This window comes from Talpa europaea (genome assembly GCF_964194135.1).
Source record: "Talpa europaea genome assembly, chromosome: 10".
Taxonomy (NCBI): domain Eukaryota; kingdom Metazoa; phylum Chordata; class Mammalia; order Eulipotyphla; family Talpidae; genus Talpa; species Talpa europaea.
The window spans coordinates 101,284,594-101,304,734 of record NC_140077.1 but is presented as its reverse complement, the minus strand read 5'-3'; positions in this window follow the sequence as shown (position 1 = coordinate 101,304,734).

Below are 20,141 nucleotides of genomic sequence, written 5' to 3'. Positions count from 1 at the left end.
AAATATTTTTTATAAAAAAGAAACAAAGAACATAAACATTTAAAAGATTATAAATTTTAAGTGAGCTGAGGTGATACCAGACAAAGCTCTTTTGATATTTTACTAGTTATACAGATTTATTGTAATAAAATATTACTATTAGATTTTAAGAAATATTGAAAATGGCATGCAGACCTGTTGTGCAACCATTTCAGGCGGGTAGGTTCACCATTGGTTCAGGCAGCATAAAAGAGAAGCTTGAAGCTCTTGGCATCACCTCCACAGGTTTTTTAATAGTTTGCAAGGGAAAGAAGCCAGCAAATCTCTATATGCTCTTTCCTCTGGGCTTCCTCTCACAGCCAACCCTCTTCATCTGGTAGTCGCGCTCCACCGCTTTTATATCCTCAGCCCCAGGCCCAGGTATGCCCAGGTACGCATGCTTACACCATACTCCAGGTATCCACCATCAGGCATGCGCACCCCGCACCCACGCTCCCAAGCGCCTCCTAAAAAAAAAAAAAGATTATAAATTTTTACCACATGCAATTTTTACCACATTTAAAAATAAAAATGACATTAAGCACAAAAGTATTATTTTAAAATTTATTTTAAATTATAATTTTTTTAAATTAACACATGCATATATGGGGAAATGTATTTAATTTCTCTTTATTGAAGTAGAATTGTCATGTAACATTATACTAGTTTTAGGTGTCCAACATAGTGATTTGATATTTGTATATATTGAGAAATGATCACCACACTATATCTAGTTACAATTTTAATTTTTAGTTTTATGCTATCTTTTCTATTCTTTGAACTTTAAAGATTTTATCCTTAAATGTTATTGTTTCTAGCTGTCTAACTGGAGAACTATTATATGAAATGGAATCTTGGTCCAGCAAAATGGGTACATCCTTAAAGTTTGGTAGAACTCACTAGAAAAGCCATCTGGTCCTGGGCCTTTGGATTACTGTTTCAATTTCTTTGCTTATAATTGGTCTGTTCAGGTTTTCTCCTATAATTTCCTCGTTAATCCAATTCAGTAGTATGTTTGAGTCTCCACATATTAGAGGCTTTTCCCACTTTCTTTTTGTGATTGTTTTCTAGTGTGATACCACTCTGATCAGAGAAGATCTTGGATGTGACTTCAAGTTGTTGAGGATTAGCATATTTCAAAACATTGATAATCCAAGCCTAATTTTCCCAAGTTGAGTCTGTAGTAGGAAGTTTCTATCTAGAATAAGTAATTTACAACACATGTCCTTTTATTCTTTAATATCTTATTTTAATTTGTAATATCTAATATTTTTAGAGTTCTCCAAAATATGCATGGCATATTATGACAATTATTAGTAATTCTTCATAACTTTTGATCAACACTTTCTTTCTAAAGTTACTCATTTAAAAGCTTATCTCTACACTAAAAGAAGTGCCACCACCTAAATAATTTTTGGATGCCTTTTTATATCACCTAAAAATATTTTAAATCATAAAACAGTGAATGGTAAAATAACAGCATAGCAGTCACTACAATCTGTCAAACAAGTCCCAATTCCCATAAACAATACCTGGGTTCACAGGATGCTAGCATATGGTGGACATTTCTATTTCTCAGGTGAAGTTGCACCACCATGTGGCAGTAGTGTAAACACAGTTTACAAGTCACTTGCCAGAGCAGTTTACGATTGTTTTGTTTTTTATATGTTATAGTTTTTATTATTTCACATTTTTCAAAAAGAAATATTTCATTCATATTTTATGTTACTTGCTTATTTATATGATTGAAAGTCCCATAAAATAAGAGTGACAAGGTGTATTTAGTTTAACCTTTCAGAAAAATTCTAAATTATACAATGTGTCTAGATTCAAGATACATAGTAAATAAAAAGTATCTCTAGTAATAAGATAATTCCAAATCTTTTGCTTCTTATGACAAACATGAATTCTAATACATTATGTTAACTTCTAGAAAACATATAAGAAACAAAGTAAATAAATAATATTTTTAGACACCAAGATAATCCCCACACAAGGAGGTGATAAATTTATTCCTATTAGCTTTACCCAGTAAGTCCTTTGGTTGAGATCCTGGTGCTCAGGTTTTTTAAAAATGTAATAAGTAAGGAAAAGACATGGCCTAGTCTGTTCTGGGAGCCCTGGAAATAAGTATTGTGAGATATATAATATGTGAATATTTAGCTATAATCTTAACTTTAATTAACAAAAAAAATTATGCTAATAAAATTTCCTTCAATTTATTAATTTTTGTGTTTTATTTTATATATAAACTATAATATTTTAAAGAAGAAATTAAGTTCATTTCCATATTTCTTTAGTGCAGCATGGCCTTTAAATTTTTCATAACTTGGCAAAAATAAAAGTAAGTTGGCTTACATTGTAGCTTTTCTCTATTATCTGAACAAAAAAAATGCAGGGTATGTTTTGACTCTTAAAAGGATACATTTCTCTGTAATTATAGTCCTTATCTTGCTTGGCTGAGCAAGTGTGAAAAAGGAACTGTTCTGCATGTATGAAGATAAACTAAGTGCACAGACTAACAGGAAGGTATGTGGATATGAATAAAAAGGCTGGATATGAAAAACTATTCTCCATTTAGTTAAATATTCTGTGAAATCATAAAATGATTATAAACTAGAGAAATTGACTTTGCATGGGGTCTTTGGTATCGTGCATTTAAAAAACATCACTTGCTCTTTTTCCATGTAGTTTTCAAGTGAAATGAATTAACATTAGAAATCCTTGAACTTTAACAGACATACAGACCAATGGAATCGAATAGAAAATCCAGAAATAAACCCACAGATTTATGGTCAACTAATCTTTGACAAAGGAGCAAAGACTATGCAATGGAGCAAAGAAAGTTTGTTCAATAAATGGTGCTGGGAAAACTGGGTTGCTACATGCAAAAGAATGAAGCTTGACCACTACCTCACACCATACACAAAAATCAACTCAAAATGGATTAAAGAACTAGACATAAGACCTGAAACCATAAAATACATAAAGGAAATATAGGCGAAACACTACATGATTTGCATATCAAAGATATCTTTACAGACACATTACCCAAAGCAGTGATAGTGAAGGCAAAGATAAACAGCCGGGACTACATCAAATTAAAGAGCTTCTGCACAGCAAAAGAGACAATAACAAAAACAAAGAGAAACCCCACCAACTGGGAGAACATTTTTGCACCCAACACTAATGATAAAGGACTGATCACAAAAATCTGCAAAGAGCTGATGAGACTCAGCAACAACAAAGAAAATAATCCAGTCAAAAAATGGGCAGAAGAGCTAAAAAGAAATTTCTCTGAAGAGGAAATGCAAATGGCCAACAGACATATGAAAAAATGTTCAACATCACTTGTAATCAGGGAAATACAAATCAAAACTACCATGAGATACCATCTTACACCAGTGAGAATGGCACATATTAAAAAAACTAGCAACAGCAAATGTTGGCGAGGTTGTGGAGAAAAAGGAACTCTTCTCCACTGTTGGTGGGAGTGCAAACTGGTCCAACCACTATGGAGAGCTGTGTGGAGATTTCTGGACCTACTAAACATAGAGCTTCCATATGATCCAGCAATTCCACTCCTAGGTATTTACCCAAAGGACACAGAAACATCAATTCCAAAGAACACCTGCACCCCTATGTTTATAGCAGCACTGTTTACAATAGCTAAGCTTTGGAAACAGCCCAAATGCCCAAAAATAGATGACTGGATCAAGAAGATGTGGTACATATACCCCATGGAATATTACTCAGCATTCAAAAAAGATAAACACATGCAATTTGCAGCAACATGGATGGCGCTGGAAGCGATCCTGCTCAGCGAAATAAGCCAAAAAGAAAAAGAAAAATACCGGATGGTCTCACTCATAGCAGGAATCTAGAAAACTTAAATAAGGGACCAGGAAAATGAATAACTATAAGAAAGTGAAAATCAAAATCAACAAAAAACTATGAACCAGAGACACTTTTTGGGGGGTGGGGGGCGGGAGGGGAGGGATTGGGGTCAGAATGGGGGGTTTGCAATTGTATGGGGGAATATAAAAATAAAATTTATTATTTAAAAAAAAAAAAAGAAATCCTTGAACTTTGAAAACCAGTGTCCATTAGGACACCAAGTTGCCTGAGAAGCCCATTATAAACCAGGTGTTATGTGACTCACTGGTCAAAAAAATTGGTTGTGCCCAGCCACCTTCTATCACCAAGACTACATAAATTAAATAGGAATCAAGTAGGATATGATAGCACAAAACATAGAAAGAGCAATGGCATCTATGACATATCCTTTTTCACCAAGACCCTAATATACTCTTGACTTAGTGCTAGCTATTCAGGAAGGAAGAATGCAAAAAGGACAGTAGCAGGGAAAATCCATTAGCAGGTAGATGGAAATGTGATTTACAACAGAGGCAACAACCAGCCATTTTATAGAATAGTCTTTCCTCAAAATGTGCCCCACAAAGCATAGATTTGTGGTGGCTGGTAGATATTTATTACACATGCACACCCAGAGATGAGTTCTGGAGTCAATTAAGATTGAGAAATTCTGGGTTCAACAAACTGAAATTATTTGGGTCTTTCAATCTTCACATATAGTTTTCCCTGACCTCTGAGATTTCTGTTCTAAAGTCTGATCATGTCAACAACTAGTTACCCTTAAAAAAAAAAAATACTAGTTCTCCACATCCTTCCTATCCAATTACCATATAACTAGAGGGGAACAGTAATTTTCCTACTTTATTCACAATTGGCACTAAGAAAAGGTAGATATGATTGCCTGTGTCCTGTGCTTTCCTCATTGTAAGGATAGCCAAAACTGTATCTCAAGTATTTATCTTCTGATATTAAGCTAGAAGGACTTTTTATCAATAAGAAACAATGGGAAGGTTGTATGCTGAGAATTTCTACTTCAATTAACAAAAGCCCAAGTATCCAGTAAAGCAGAACTTCTCATACATGGCTATTAAAAAGTGAATTTATTATTTAGTTCTTCACTTAACTAGCCACATTTCTGGTGTCCACTAGTCACACGTGGCCAATAACGACTGAGTAATACATATAAAACACATTTCTAGCATTAGAGAAAGTTCTGTTGAACAATGCTGGACAATGTTATAGCACATGTGTGCAAGTGCACAGATAGACCCTTCCTTAGGGAAGAAGCTCGCTAAATCTCAAGCAGCTGCAGAACCTCACAAGGAACTCCAAACTCTCAAGCATCCACAGCCCTAGTTTATGTAGGTTAAGTAACTTCTAGCACCAAGCAAGCAGGTTAAGAAAATTTCCACCATCAACATTTCCAGATACTTGCTCCCAAGCACACTACAAGCACACCAGAGAGATGTTGTGGGTTCAGTTCCAGACACCACAATAAAGTGAGTGTCTTGAATTTTTCCAGTGCATATAAAAATTATGTTTATATTACACCAGTGCTTACTAAGTGTGAAATAACATTGTGTCTTTAAAAATAACATGCATAACTTAATTTTAAAATACTTTATTTAAAAATACTTTAGCTTAAGATGCTAAAATCATTATTTTGGGGAAAGTAGTGCCAGTGGCCTTGCCCAACACAGGGTTGCAGCAAACCTTCAGTTTGCAAAAAGTGCATTAAAGAAGAGTGAACTCAAAGGAGCTATGCCTATATTATAAGCTGCAAGGTGGATCCACACAAGGTGTGCACAAACACAATCCATGTTCTCCAAGTAGAAGATGATAGAATGCTATACAAAGGACTTGTAATAATCAGGACTATGCTGTTGCCCAAAACTAGTTTCCTTTGGTCCCAACATATTCATTAAATATATTACAAGAAAAAGAAGTTAGATGAGCTTCTGAAGAACTGACCTACAATAATTCTACCCTGAGGTAACAGGAACCAGGACTCGCTCAGTCTTCATCCCTTTGCTAATGAGCTCATATTATTTACCCATTAACATCCTTTATGTTCTTATATGTTTTCTGTTGTTTCTTTTTACAATCTGTCTGCCTAGCATGGTTTCTATTTGGTTAATACTCCCTAAGGGACTTGAAGTCAACAAGTCAAGGGTCAGAGATTCCAGTGAATCTGCTTAGAACAAGCCAGAATGAGAAATCAGAGGATAAATCAAGGTTTCAAATCAGTAATTCCCAAACCAGGTTGCATAGCAGATATAACTTGGCACTTTAAAAACACTGACGCCATCAGAGATATTAGTTAAATTTGTCTGGATTTCTACCTCTACTAAATCAAAGCTACTTTACTGAGCAGGTGGGCCTCAAATTTTGTCTTCTTATCAGCAGACACTAAGTGCTACTCAAAAGAATGCTAAACCAAAGATCAAAGAAAGACCCATTTGGAACTCATCTGTAATGTGCACTTTGACGTTCCTCTCTGGACCCAATTTTCCTCTGACAGATTGGCATAGCCTTCTGTCTTCACAGTTCCTCTACTGTTTCAAGCATTTGTGACAATAAAATCCAAAATCATAGACTGTTTTAGTTGACATCTGTTTTTTTTATTTTTTTAATTAATTTATTTATTTATACAAGCACTAGGTACAGTCAGAAGCACGGGAGGGTGAGAGAATTCACCAGAGCCAGAGGGGAGAGTAGAGCAGGGAGACTGACGAAGTACACTGCTGAGGGGAGCAGCGGGCGGCAGGAAAGGTCTGCACACCATGTGGGACCCTCGCCCAGTGGCCAGGGATCGAACCAGCGCTGCAGAGGCTGCAGGCAGCTTTGCAACCCAGCGCTCAACTGCTGCGCCACCGGGGAGGTCATAGTTAACTATTAACTCTCAAAGTAATGCATATTGATTACAGAAAGCTTTTTTAGATGCAATTAAGCAAAAAAAATGCATTTTAAATATTTATAAATCAAACTACCCAGAGGCAATTATTATTATTAACATTTTGATATATATAGTTCCAGATTCATTCCTATATATATATTTGAATCAGTACTCTAAACAGATTTCATCTACCAAATAAACTTCAAAAGCAGCATCATTCCAAATGGCTACATAGTATTTCAATGCAGGAATACATGTTAATTTATTTAATAAGTTACCACTGTTTTTATGCATACAAATAGATATAGCATGTCCTTGTTTTCTCATTACAAACAGCATTTAAAGGAATATATCTGGAACTAATATTTATGCATCTCTTTAATTATTTCCTTAACAAAATGTTTTTTTAACACACTAGGTTTTTCCATACATTTTTCTATTTGTTTTAAAAAGAGAGTAAGGGGCCTCCCTGGTGGCAAAACCGGTTAAGACACAACCTATGAGGCTGTCCGCGGCTACTGCAACAGGAGTTCTATCCCCGGCCAGGGAGCAACCCACATGGTGCAGCAGACCTCTCCCGACTCGCCCGCTGCTCTCCTCAGCAGTGTATTTCAGTCAGTCTGCCTGTTCTGTGCCCCACTCTGTCTCTGGTGAATCCTCTCACCCCCTGCACCTCTGGCCTGTACCTCAGTTCTTGTACGTGTAAATAAAATAAATCTTTAAAAATAATAAATTAAAAGAGAGTAAGCGTAAGATAAAGTCATAGTATATTGAAAACTCATTTAGCATATTTTAATATAGCTATGTTAAAAGATCAATAATTTTGTTTTCACCCATATATTTTTAAATGGCCAATGAAATTGTTTACAAGCAAATTTATATGCAAGCATCTAGAAAAGTATTGAAGGTCGGAAATAGGCAAATAAATAAATGCCCATGGAGCTCAACACTAAAATAATTCTTGGGATTAAAATAAAATAAAGTTGAAAGAGAGATGAGAAACTATATGGAGAAAAAGGAACATGTGCAAGGAAGCAGCCATGTATTTACTTTCAGTTCATTTTAATATTCTGACAAATATTGAGAGGAAAAGGGTTTCAGTCACCACTTTTTTGAGATGCCCCAAATCTTCATGAGGATTTTGCTGAAGCTGATTCACTTGCCTCCATGGATGTAGAAGGACCACTCTCTCCTCCTCCAAAGACAAAAGAGGGAGGAACATCCGGACATAAACTGAATTTGTCACCCTTCATGTTCTGAGACAGTACAAGTAAATGGGGGACTTTGGGGCTATGGAAAAAAGATAGTGCTGGCAGTTATTAAAGGCTTAGGAATACTTACTGCCTTGTATCTTCAGCTTTGGGTTTCAGCCACAAAAAATGAGGCACAGGAAAAGTCAGATTCCACATTCTCTGACATATAAAACATACTAAAATCAAACTTAACTTTTCCATCCCATTATAGTAAAGAATTTTGGTTATTTGGAGGTATGTTCCAAAACAGCTTCCAAGTCAGAATAAGTAAAACCATTTATCTTTTGAGATTTACGGTTTTAAATTTGCGGTTTGCAGCCAACCCCAAAGATAAAAAGGCTAATTCATCTGTATAGAGAGACCACATAACCAGCCAATTTCTCACATTGAGCAACTAAACTCCAAGCTTCTAAGACCCCCACAGCCTCCAACCACCAACAATCATATTCCCAGGTACCACATGGCTCTCATTGTACCTCTGTGGGGGAAACCATCCTGTGTCTCCTTGCTGAGATAACACACACCCCACCAGTACTTCTCTGCCCTGCAGCCACAGGGGTGATAAAACGGAACTCATTTGGGCCTCCATTCACCCATCCAGAAAGATGCCTGAGTGGGTGTCAAACTCAAGTTTTGGGCTTGGAAGCATGTCGATGCATTTGCACAAGGAATTCGTGGTCCTGGAAAACCTGGAGGAAGTGGAGTAGTGGGGGAAGGAAGAGAACATAAATCCCTAGTGTGCAGGTGCCCTGGCCCAGTGAGGAGGGGTTGGCTACAGGGCAGGGCACCAGGGCAAAGGCTCCAGTTGCCACGCTGTAGAAATGATGCTGCCCAATTATAAAACTGTTAGAAAGAAACTAATCTAAATGTATTTCTTTTACCATTTAAATACTTCTAGTGAAAAGTCCTGTTCTCTGTATCTAATGTAAATTACTTGGAAACTCAAAATCATAGATTTAGTGACAATTTTTACATTAAAAAAATGTGAAAACGAGCAAAAAAAAACCACTGGTCAAGTGGTTTTGGCAGATAGTAAGTGAAGATTACAAGGAAGTGTCTGGGGAACAGATTGCAAGAAAAATTAGGTTGAAGTGTGCTTCTTCACAAAGTGCTGGAAATCCATTCTAAACAGCAGTTGTTTATGAGATAGAGTCATCCATGTCTGCAAAGAGTTTGTTCCAAGAAGTTTGATTCATGTGATTAGGCTTAGACATTCAGTGAGTGACCTCACATATAAGTAAACCCTTAGGGAGATCTTTATGCAACTATAATGTATGACATGAAGATAGAGAAGTGCTACTGCCAGGGTCTCCTTCAAGTTACTTCACATCTAGCGTGTGATCAAATTTCACTAGCATATTGGTTTGTCAGTAAAAAGAAAAGAAAATCTTCCAGGGAAAATCTGACCATACCCTGGCAAAATAATTCCTCATTAGAGTCATTTATGCAAGTAACAGCTAACTAAAAGACAGTTTGTTATTTCTTTGGGCAAATAAAGCTGTTTATTTTGGATAAATAATTTTTAAAAGGTTTTTGTGAATTAACAAGATCTTTTTATTGCCTTAGATCAGTACAGAATTGAGAGATTTGCGTAAAACTTTCTCTTATTTAAAGTAAATAAAATTCACAAACCAATGAAACAGCTTCACTAACCCATGACAGAGGGAAATGTGTTGTATCTACAAAGAACTTGAAAAACTAAAAATACAATATAATTTTTGTGATGTATTACAGTGACAGGAAAAACAAGGACTAGGTTTGATGCAAAGTCACACACCACCACCACAAACTGATATTTTACTTAGACAATTTATTTGCTGTCTTCAAGGATAAAAAGAAAAACTGGAAATGTGAATAATTCAAGAGGCAATTAACAGTTAACTGCTGATTGAGTGGACTAAATTGGAAGAAGAGAAACTGTTACTTCCTTTTATTGCAATCTTACGACTCAGTTTAAGGCAACAACAAAACTTCTAAGATATAAGACAGATTATTTCATGTGAAGAAGAATCGTCTCATTTTCTGGCTGAATTTTTTTTATTAAATTAATTAAAATAGGAAAAAAGACACCTGTGTCTTTAGGTTACTTTAAACCCGCATATGGTTGATTTGAAAGGTTAACAGAAAAACCACTGAAAAAAGATAAGAAGCTTACTCAGTAGGATGCTGAGCTCCTTAGTACAACAAAACAATTGTAGTTATTCTCCTATTGTATATGCCAATAACCTTTTCTTCTTTCTCCTAATAACCTATTTCCCTTGAGCTTTCTCCTTTGGTTAGTGTTTTTTTTTTTAACATATCTATATAAAATTATGAAAAGGGATACAATAGCATCTTAGCTACCCTTTATGCTTCATTAAGAAGCTAAAAAAGAAAAGGTATTTTAGCATTTCAACTGTTAAAAGTTCTTCTCAAAAAAAGTAATTTCCCTTTTCAAGATATCAAGAGGATCTTTGCTGAGATGGCATCGGAGCCCTGTAAATTAACATGTGAAATGAGTCACAAATGAAACCAAGAAGTAGGCAATCATTAGTGGAATTGCTAAATGTATCAGGATTAATCAAGGAGGGAGGACCACAATGACTAATACAGAAGATAATCATTATGGGGATTAAACTTAACAATTGTGGGAGGAAGTAGGGAAGGAAAATGAGTGACTGGAGAATCTGAGAAACAGCTTTAACCAGGGACCAGGGAAAGAACTGAGGAAGAAGCCTATGGGAAGCTGCTGTGTCTGCCCCTGGTAGTGAGTCTGAAGTTGCTGTAGGTCACCTAGGCCAGAGAGAGGGAAAGCTTCAGCTACAAAGTTGAAGAAATCAAGCAGAAACTGGAACCCATGAAGACCAGCCGGAATCACAAATACAAAGTGAAAACAAAGGACAAGAGGGAATATGCATCTGTCCTCATGAACTCCAGAGACCTGCAGAGGTATCTGGTGCCTTTCCCCATGGGGCTGCCATGTGCGTGGCCCAGGACACGGAAGAGTTGAAGGGGGAGAAGTAGCAAGATGCCACGAGCCTGTAATGCAGGTCTCACTGAAGCCCCACAGCAAAGAGAGAAATCCGCACACCAGTGGCCACGCTCATGAGCTCAGCGTCCCCACGCAGCACCAGACCTTCCGTGTGTCACAGCCGCTGCTTCCTCTCCCTTCCAGATATTGCCCACGATTCTCTTGTGGCCAGCGCAAACTCAGAATCATACATCAAAAAAAGAGGCACTACAATTTTCCCTTATGCACAAAAGTTATTCGATCTTATTCTCCATGTTTACATACATCCTTATTTTTGAACATTTCCCAGATCCTCTAAGTTAATGCTTCTAAAATGTTAATGCTTATAAGAATCACCTAGTAATCTTCTCAAAAAGCATATTCCCTTTCAAGGGGTCCAAGGTGGGGTCTGCTATCTAACATACCCCATTAAATGAGATTTAACCCTCAAAATGAAAACACTGTAATGGCAGTTTTTAATTTGTGTTCCATTGAGCCTAGGTTCCCCCAGAGGAGCCTGACAGCAACTAGAATTAAGGAAGAGAATAGGAAAAGCTGGTTTAAGAAGGAGAATTATGTATTTGGATACAGATATGTTCACTTTAGGTCCTGGGAGACAACAAAATACACACTATAACTTTCTAATGTTATTATATATATTATATTATATGTAGATATTATGGTATAACATATATAATATATATTCTCCAGTCAAAAATTCAAAATACTTAAGTATTGAATACCTAAAATACATAAATATAATGAATATATTAGTATTAGTACTACTAATTAATATTAATACTGAATTCCTCAATATAAAAGATCTAAATCCAGAACATGAGCAGAAATACACTCAGATATAAACTATAGCTTTCTAATAGAACACATTAAATTATTATAAATAATAATAATTTTGAGCAATAACATTTCAGGCAATGACTTTGAGGCTCATGAAGGGTGTTCTATGTGTTGTGATCTTCCTATGGACAGACTTACAAGTGATTTTGACTTCCCAGGCTGTTCCCATAATCTCAGCTTAAAGGGTACCTCATATAGGTAACATATAAAGGCATTAAGGCATTTTTTTACTGTAATATGCCTTTTTTCACTTTTATAATATTTAGTTATTTTTAATTGAAGTAACATTGACTTATAACATATACAGGTTTCAGGTGTGGCTCATTATAAATCAATACATATATATGTTCACCACTAAATATCGAATTCTAATTTTGGTGTTTTCTTAAAATTATTTTTGCTTTTAAATATAGCAAATATTCAAAGTGATATTAGCTCTGAACAAATAGCACAGCACTAAAATATAAAACATGCATTCATAAGTCTATAAAATATCTCTATCAAATATTGCCTCCATGAACTTAGAAGTATTTAAACAATGTATTGGCCCCCATGTTATATAGAAAAACTGAAAATAACTCACCACCCTGCTGAAGATAAGTGGCTGGGAACATGGTCAAATAAAATTGCAACAAAGTATGTAAAAGCTCTTGATTGCATTTTAGAAATGATGGCTAAGTGTGAACAAAAAAGTCCAGCAATATTGAACTTCATTCCTTCTCAATAGCATGATTATAATAGCTGTGAGAGGCACATCTTCATTGTGCTTCCTTGACCAGGACAAATGAGTACGCTGAGACAAAGTGCCACGACCCCTATCAAAGTCTTTTCTCTCCAGGGGCTTAGACTATCATAGAAAAAAAGAACATAAAGTTCTCATGAATTGCAGACACGTCACAATCCCATGAAATATTAAAAAATCAAGCAATACTTGCCTGAGTATTATTTAGTTGAAATTGTAGACTGATCATTACAATCTTCTTTTTCATGTAGTCTACTATTCAAAATGATAACTAATATTTTCTTTGTAGAAAAAGAAAACATGAAAAATTATCCTCTATCTATGTAATGATTTTACCACTTTTAAGTAACTATTAAAGTAGGTCAGAGAGTTGTAAGAAAATGAAAGAAGAGGCTGATGACTGATAAATTTAGTCTACTCATTTGCTGTATTAGTCACCAGAAAAATAAAGTCAATAAAGTATTTAAAGTTTTTGCAATTTTACATTTAAGACAAAATTGGAGGGGTTGGTTTTTGTAGATTTAATTTTTATTTAATTATAATTTACACATAATAAATTCCACAAGTTTTAAGTTTACTGAGCTTTGAGAAACATACATATAACTTATATGTATACACATATAACTGGACTTGAACAGATCCTAAATTTAGTTTAGTGCCTCTGCTATTATTGCTATCTTGAAACTGTGATTTAAAAGTTGAATCTGAGGGCCTCCCCGGTGGCGCAGAGGTTGAGTGCTGGGTTGCAAAGCTGCCCACGGTCTCTGCGGCACCGGTTCGATCCCCGGCTGCTCCCCGGCCACCGGAGGAGGGTCCCACATGGTGCGCAGACCTCTCCTGCCGCCCGCTGCTCCCCTCAGCAGTGTACTTCGGTCCTTCTGCCTGCTCTGCTCCCCGCTCTGGCTCTGGTGAATTCTCTCACCCTCCCGCGCTTCTGACTGTACCCAGTGCATGTATAAACAAAACAAACAAACCAGCAAACAAATAAATAAAGCATGCCTCTATAAAAAAAAAATAAATAAATAAATAAAAAATAATAAAAATAAAAGTTGAATCTGATTGGACAAAGGAGCAATATAGATGTCCCATTTCCTGTCACTCCATTCACATCTGGCTTTTGCAGTGCCCCAGGAGGACAAAATGCCAGGTAGTAAATGATGAGTGGGAGGTGAGTGAGACTTGAGAAGTAAGCGTATCATCTGTAGCATGGGCACCCACGGCCTCTAAGACCAAGATTTCCATCACAAACAGTCTTTGCTTCAAACACAGAAAGTAATGGTGTTCTAAAGTCACCAGTGACCATGAAACCTTATCACATCATTTCCTATGGGTGTCATTTCCCTATATTTGCAACCTCTGATGCTGAAAATGATAGCATAAAGGGAAAGGAAAGAGAATTCTATGTTACCCATAGTTTCCTAATCCCACAAGCCTTCTGCATCATTGAGCTAATGCTGCATTGTTGGTAGAATGTTCATATATCAAGAAGGGAAGTTGAAATGGTTTAATTAGCTTTGTGCAGCACTACTACTGTTCAGATAAGAACAATATACATATGCAAGAATGAGCTACAAAATACAACTTGTCATTTCAGTTACTCTGCATGCAAGATAAATGTTCTCACATTTGCATTTAAACATGCATTATACAGTGTAAATATGAACAATATAATTTAATATTAAATTTACACTTGATCTTAGCCAAAAGGCCGAGAAGCGATTTTATATTAAATTTAAATTTAACTATTTTCATTTTAAACTTTTCTTAAGCTAGCATTAAATAGCAAATAAAAATTGTCACAATTCAAAAAACAGAAGAGCAAAAGAACATTATATCTAGTTTCTTTTTTTAAAGATTTATTTTATTTATACAAGAGCCAGGGTACAGGCCAGATGTGCAGGAAGGTGAGAGGATTCACCAGAGACGGAGTGGGGAACAGAACAGGCAGACTGACGAAATACACTATTGAAGGGAGCAGCAGGTGAGACAGGAGAGGTCTGCTTGCCATGTGGGTTGCCTCAAGGCCGGCAGGGATGAAACCGGCACTGTAAAGGCTGCTGCGGACAGCTTCACAGCGCTGCACTCAACCACCTGTGCCACCAGGGAGGCGCTATATTTTAGTTTTTTTTAATGACTCCTTGTTTTTTGAAAATGGCCCCACATTTTCATTTTGCACTGGAATGTACAAATGTAACCAACTCTGCTGCATAAAAATCAAAATTGACTTCTGTGTCTTTTAGCTCAATATAAAGTTCTTAGGATACTTGTTCATGTTATCATGTGTATATGCAGTTCATTTCTTTTTATTACTGAATAGGACTCCATTGTATGACCATACCAGTTTCCCTGTGGGTGAATAGTTATATTATTTCAAGCTGAGATCTCTTAAGAATAATGCTGCTCTGACTCTATGCTTGTGGAAGTCTTTTTGTAGATAAAGACAAATGTCTCATAGGTGCTAAACTTGGGGCGTAGGAGAGGTTGAAGTAGAGCTACTGGTTCTATGAGATACAAAAATTAACAAATTTTACAAAATAGTGGAAAGATTATACCCATATCTCTACCATTCTGATTTTTAAAACATTGGCATTTCCCCCATTTGCTTCAGATTCCTTCTGAAATAAATATTCAAGATTCCATTCCCAAATAGTTTCCCTACAACCCAAGTTAATGCCATTCTAAGGATAGTTTATACAAATATACTTCCATAAATTATGTATAAACTATGTAGACATTGTTTCCAGTGTAATAGTAGAAATGGTATCACACTCAATGCATCATTAGGTAGCTGGCTTTTTTCACCTAGCATTATAGAGATTTAGCCACTTTGCTAACTTTCTTTACTTCATTTTATATTTTCCTTCAGCTAAACCTTTAATTATAAGACTGCACCAGAACTTATTTATTCATCCCTCTACTGAAAATCTGATGGACCCTGCATTTTCGTGTATGAGAATCTACTAATGATGCGATACAGAGCCAGAGATAGATAGATAGACAGACAGACAGACATCTTTGACTTTATTGGGAATCATGAAATTATTCTGCAAATAGTGATGATCACTTACATTCCTATAAACAATGTTAGAGTTCTCATTCACCCCACATTCTCACCTAATCAGCCTTTCGATTTTGCTGATTTGTGGACGCACTTCCCAGTGCAGGGAGGGTTTGAACATCTTTGCATATGGTTATTGGGATACATTTCCTTTTTTGTAAATAGTCATTTCTTATTCTATGTCGTTTCTTATTCTTTTTTCCTATCTTTGTTGTTTTTCCAATTGATTTATATCTGTTCTTTATATTGAACACAAAGTCTCTGTTAGTTATGGGTGTTTGCAGTATAATCTTTCACAGAAGGGTTGATTTATGGTTGTTTGTGGTTTCTTGAGTCACAAAGAAATTTTTCATTTTAATAGAATCAAAAACTTCCAACTTTCCTTGATGACATGTACATCATTGTTCTTAAATATTTTCCTATTTGAATGTCATTGATATTCAGTATTTTCTTTCAAAATTTTTAAGGTTTATCTTGTTACAAAGTAGGTCTGTAATCTGGCAGGACATTATTTATTCTATCCAGTATGATATTTGTGTCTAATTATAGTTTTCCACCTATTGAGAGTTAGCAAATCAAAACCATGTTGATGTAAATAACATCATTTTATACAGTCTTAGAATCTGGTGGAACAAATTAATCTTTACTAATAAGTTCTTTCACATTTATAATAGTTTTGTATTTAATTACTCCAAAAGGGGGATTTTGTTGAATTTATAGGCCTGTTGTCCTAGGCCTATACTTGGAAACCAGTTTTTCATAATTCACTTTTAAAATTCCCCTTAGTTGTATATACTTCTGTCATGAAAAATATTTTGGCAAATAAAAACATACTTTCAGGTTGCCATGAAGTTTACAAAGTATTTTGAAAAATATTAGCTGTAATTTATAATAGGTCTGCAAAGTAGAGTTTTTCCCATTTTACAAAGAGAAAGCTTCAGAACACTGAAGTAGGTCACTCTAATCTGCAACTAATAAGCAGTAAATCCAGGTGTCTAGATCTAAATTATCCTTCCCAGTGTGCCCTATTGTCTTTTTATAATGACTGTCATAGACTCTACCATCACATTTTTACAAGTTCACTTTCAGTTGACTTTCAGTTGTATTATAAGATTATAAACCAGGAAGACAGTGCCCAGAGAAGTTAATATAGTGTCTTATATACAATATACATTTATGGCTTGATTACCCACAATGTAGAGACATAACTTTTACTGTTTTTTTAATATAAGCTCTGTAAATAGAGGAGTGAGATTATACTGACTCCATATTACGTAGCATCATAGTAGAGGTGATACAGTATAGATCTTGAAATAGAAAAACTGGTAGAAAGGAGGGAGGTTGGCATTTTAAATGAGCCATACCCACAGTAAGTGAACTTCTTCACCACAAATAGGTGGTTCTCAGGAAGATAAATTTAGAGGCCAGCTGGTTAGAGCTAAACTATATAGAATAATTGGCCAAAGTTTAGATTTTATCCTGTAGGTAACTGTATACTAGAAAACTATTGGTAAAGAAGTAAGGCAAGAAGGAACAAAACATTAAAGGCCAATTTAGTACTAGTATATTATCAGATCCATATACTGCTTATAATACTAGTCAGAGAGATAGGATAGAAGATGGGTAGATACAAATCATTAAAATTGATTCACTTTTAAAATTCAGTAATAATATTATGAAATCACAAACTAGATTTGTTCATCATAGCTTTTCCAAAATATTAAAATAAATATATAACTTTAAAAAAAATGGCTACCATCTTTTGCATCACTAGGTTATACAACCACTGTCATAGATAGCTTCACCTTGCCACTTCCAAATTATGTGACCCCTATCAATTACATAAAGTCCCTAAACTTCAGTTTCCTTATTTGCAAAGTGAAGATTATACCAACTATTCAAAGTTGCTGTGAGGTTTACATGACTACAATACTGCATGCCCAGGGCTGGGCATGTGGTGAACACCAACAGATGTTACCTCCTCCTGTCACACTCACTTAGTTCCTTCCATTAGTGTGAAGCACTGAGGCAAATATATTTGCACACATGTTCTCTGTGATATAACATCTATAATCTGTGTAGTGTCAAAGTCTGTGCTTTTGAATATTTGCTATTTATACTTGAAGGAAAATAGCTTTAAACAGAAGTTTGTTTTCTTTATTGAGGTGACATTGGTTTATAACACTGTAGATGACTTAGGGGAATAGGTTCACACCTCCTCAGATGTATATTACAGTGCCACCCCCGTCATCAGAGCACCCAGAGTCTTAAAGGAAGTTTTAAAGGGAGAAGTGTTAGTATTATATAAAACATTTTTGCAATGAACTTTACTTAAGCACATGTATAATTTGTTTTATTTCGCTAGTGCTTCTTCATATTTATGGTAATGACATTCATTAGCAGTAGCTGCATCCAAACTTATTTCCTTAATTTATCTAGTCAAGGAACAATGGAAATGCCTTTTTTATTGTACTATATGCTATTTTAATCCTCAGCTTCACTGATAATTCCATAGATGGGGGATAACTCTTCATGTTTAATGCACAATTTAGGTAAATTATAGAGAGAAACTCTCAGAAAGAAACTAGAAGGAAGTTAATTAAAGCTTCTTGGTTAGTAGAAATTGTATGATCTTTTAGCATGCATATATAAATTCAAGGAAAGTGATCCTTTAATAATCTTAGTTTAATTAATTAAATATTAAGAAAGTAATACAAATATCTTCATATTGATTACCCATAGAAGTCAAAAAATTAAGAAATAGATTAATGAAATTTATTACTGAAATTGATTGTTAGCCCACTAAGCCTAGAATGATGCCAATAGAGATACCAAGAGTAAGGAAAGACTAAACCATACTTTGCTTTGGGAAATATTCCTAAACTTTGGACATTTGTGAGTTATAAAGTAATTTGTTATGCTCCGCTTTAAAATGTTATCTTGACCCAGTTTTGACACCAAGTTAGAGGCTGGTCAGTTCTCCTTCATGAGGAGCTGATTAAGTTCACACCCCAACCACTTCCTTTACTTTATGGGACTCACATTCCAGGGCTAATAAGCACCTGCCCAAACAACCCTTGAGGGAGTTACCAAACAATTGGGGACAGTCCCTCAAATAGCATCCCTGAAGTTTATTCAAATTAGCCAACCCACAAGGATTTCTTGTTAAATTCATGCCTGGCATTTCAGTTTTTAATTAAATTTTTTGAGTGTTTTTAATCAATATTAGAAAGTCTCACCACACACTATGCCCAGCAACATAACCTTGTCACTATGAAATGGTTTCCACCTTCCTGCTCTCAAATCACTTTGAGAAAAAGAGGTCATAAAAGGCTATACTACCTAAGCAACTTCCAATATTTACCATGCCCATTTGCCATGAAACCTAGCTAACTCCATATTGCTTGACATATTTAAACCACTTCCTATGGCTCTAACTTATTACATTCCCATGCAAATCCCTGTGTGAGAGCTTCTCTCATATGGAGCTGTATGTTATGGAGTGTTGAATTTAATTTATTCCATGCCTTATGTCCTGCCATCCAAACAACCAATAATCCTACATCTCATTGTGATTTTAATTTGCATTTCTCCTACAGTTAGCTGTGTTGAGCACCTTTTCTTGTGCCTGTTGCTCTTTTGTGTGTCTTCTTTGGAAAAACATCTATTCAGGGCCTTATGGACCTTGTTTGTAACAGTCAGCTGGACTAGGTGCAAACTGCATGGATCACCTCTATTTAGTCTCTGTACAGAGGGAGCAATCATTCAAATTAATAGGTGTACCTGGTTGCAAAAAACAATCTAGCAATATTATTGCAGATTCAAGAGTAAGATTCATTTGCCATAGTTGATCTGCTATCAAGGTTAATAATTCTATAAGTTGGCGTTCCAATTTAATCCATATACTCATATGTAGAAATATATTCTGTTTTCATTGTAGCAAGTTTTACTATTTTATTCTCTGAAGTACCTACTTTACTGCCAGTACAAGAATTGCTGTTCATTCTCTGCCCTAAGGAATGACTCCTGAAAGGTGGGAAATCACTTATCTTTCTCACAGCTGCCTACCACGCACCCTGAAGTATTGTGTCAATCTAAGGCAAGAGGTGTTACAATAGCCTGTGCCCTGCTCCCTCACCTTCTTCAGTTTTTCTCCTTTTCTTTTCTGCTTACGCATAGCACACATTTATAGAGTAAAACAGGGAAAGAAAACTCATAGCCATTCATTACAACACGTGTTGATTATTTTGTTTTTAAGGGAATATTTGCCTTGCTTTTCAATTTGTCCATCAGTTTACTTGCCTGATTAGTTTCTTACCTTGACCGCTAACAAAAATTATATTTCATAATAATTGTAAAAGTCCTAAAGGCAATATCCACATTAACTCTTTGGGATTTGAATGTTCTAGGAGATTTTGTTTCCAAGTTTTAAAAAACACCTTGGTCATTAA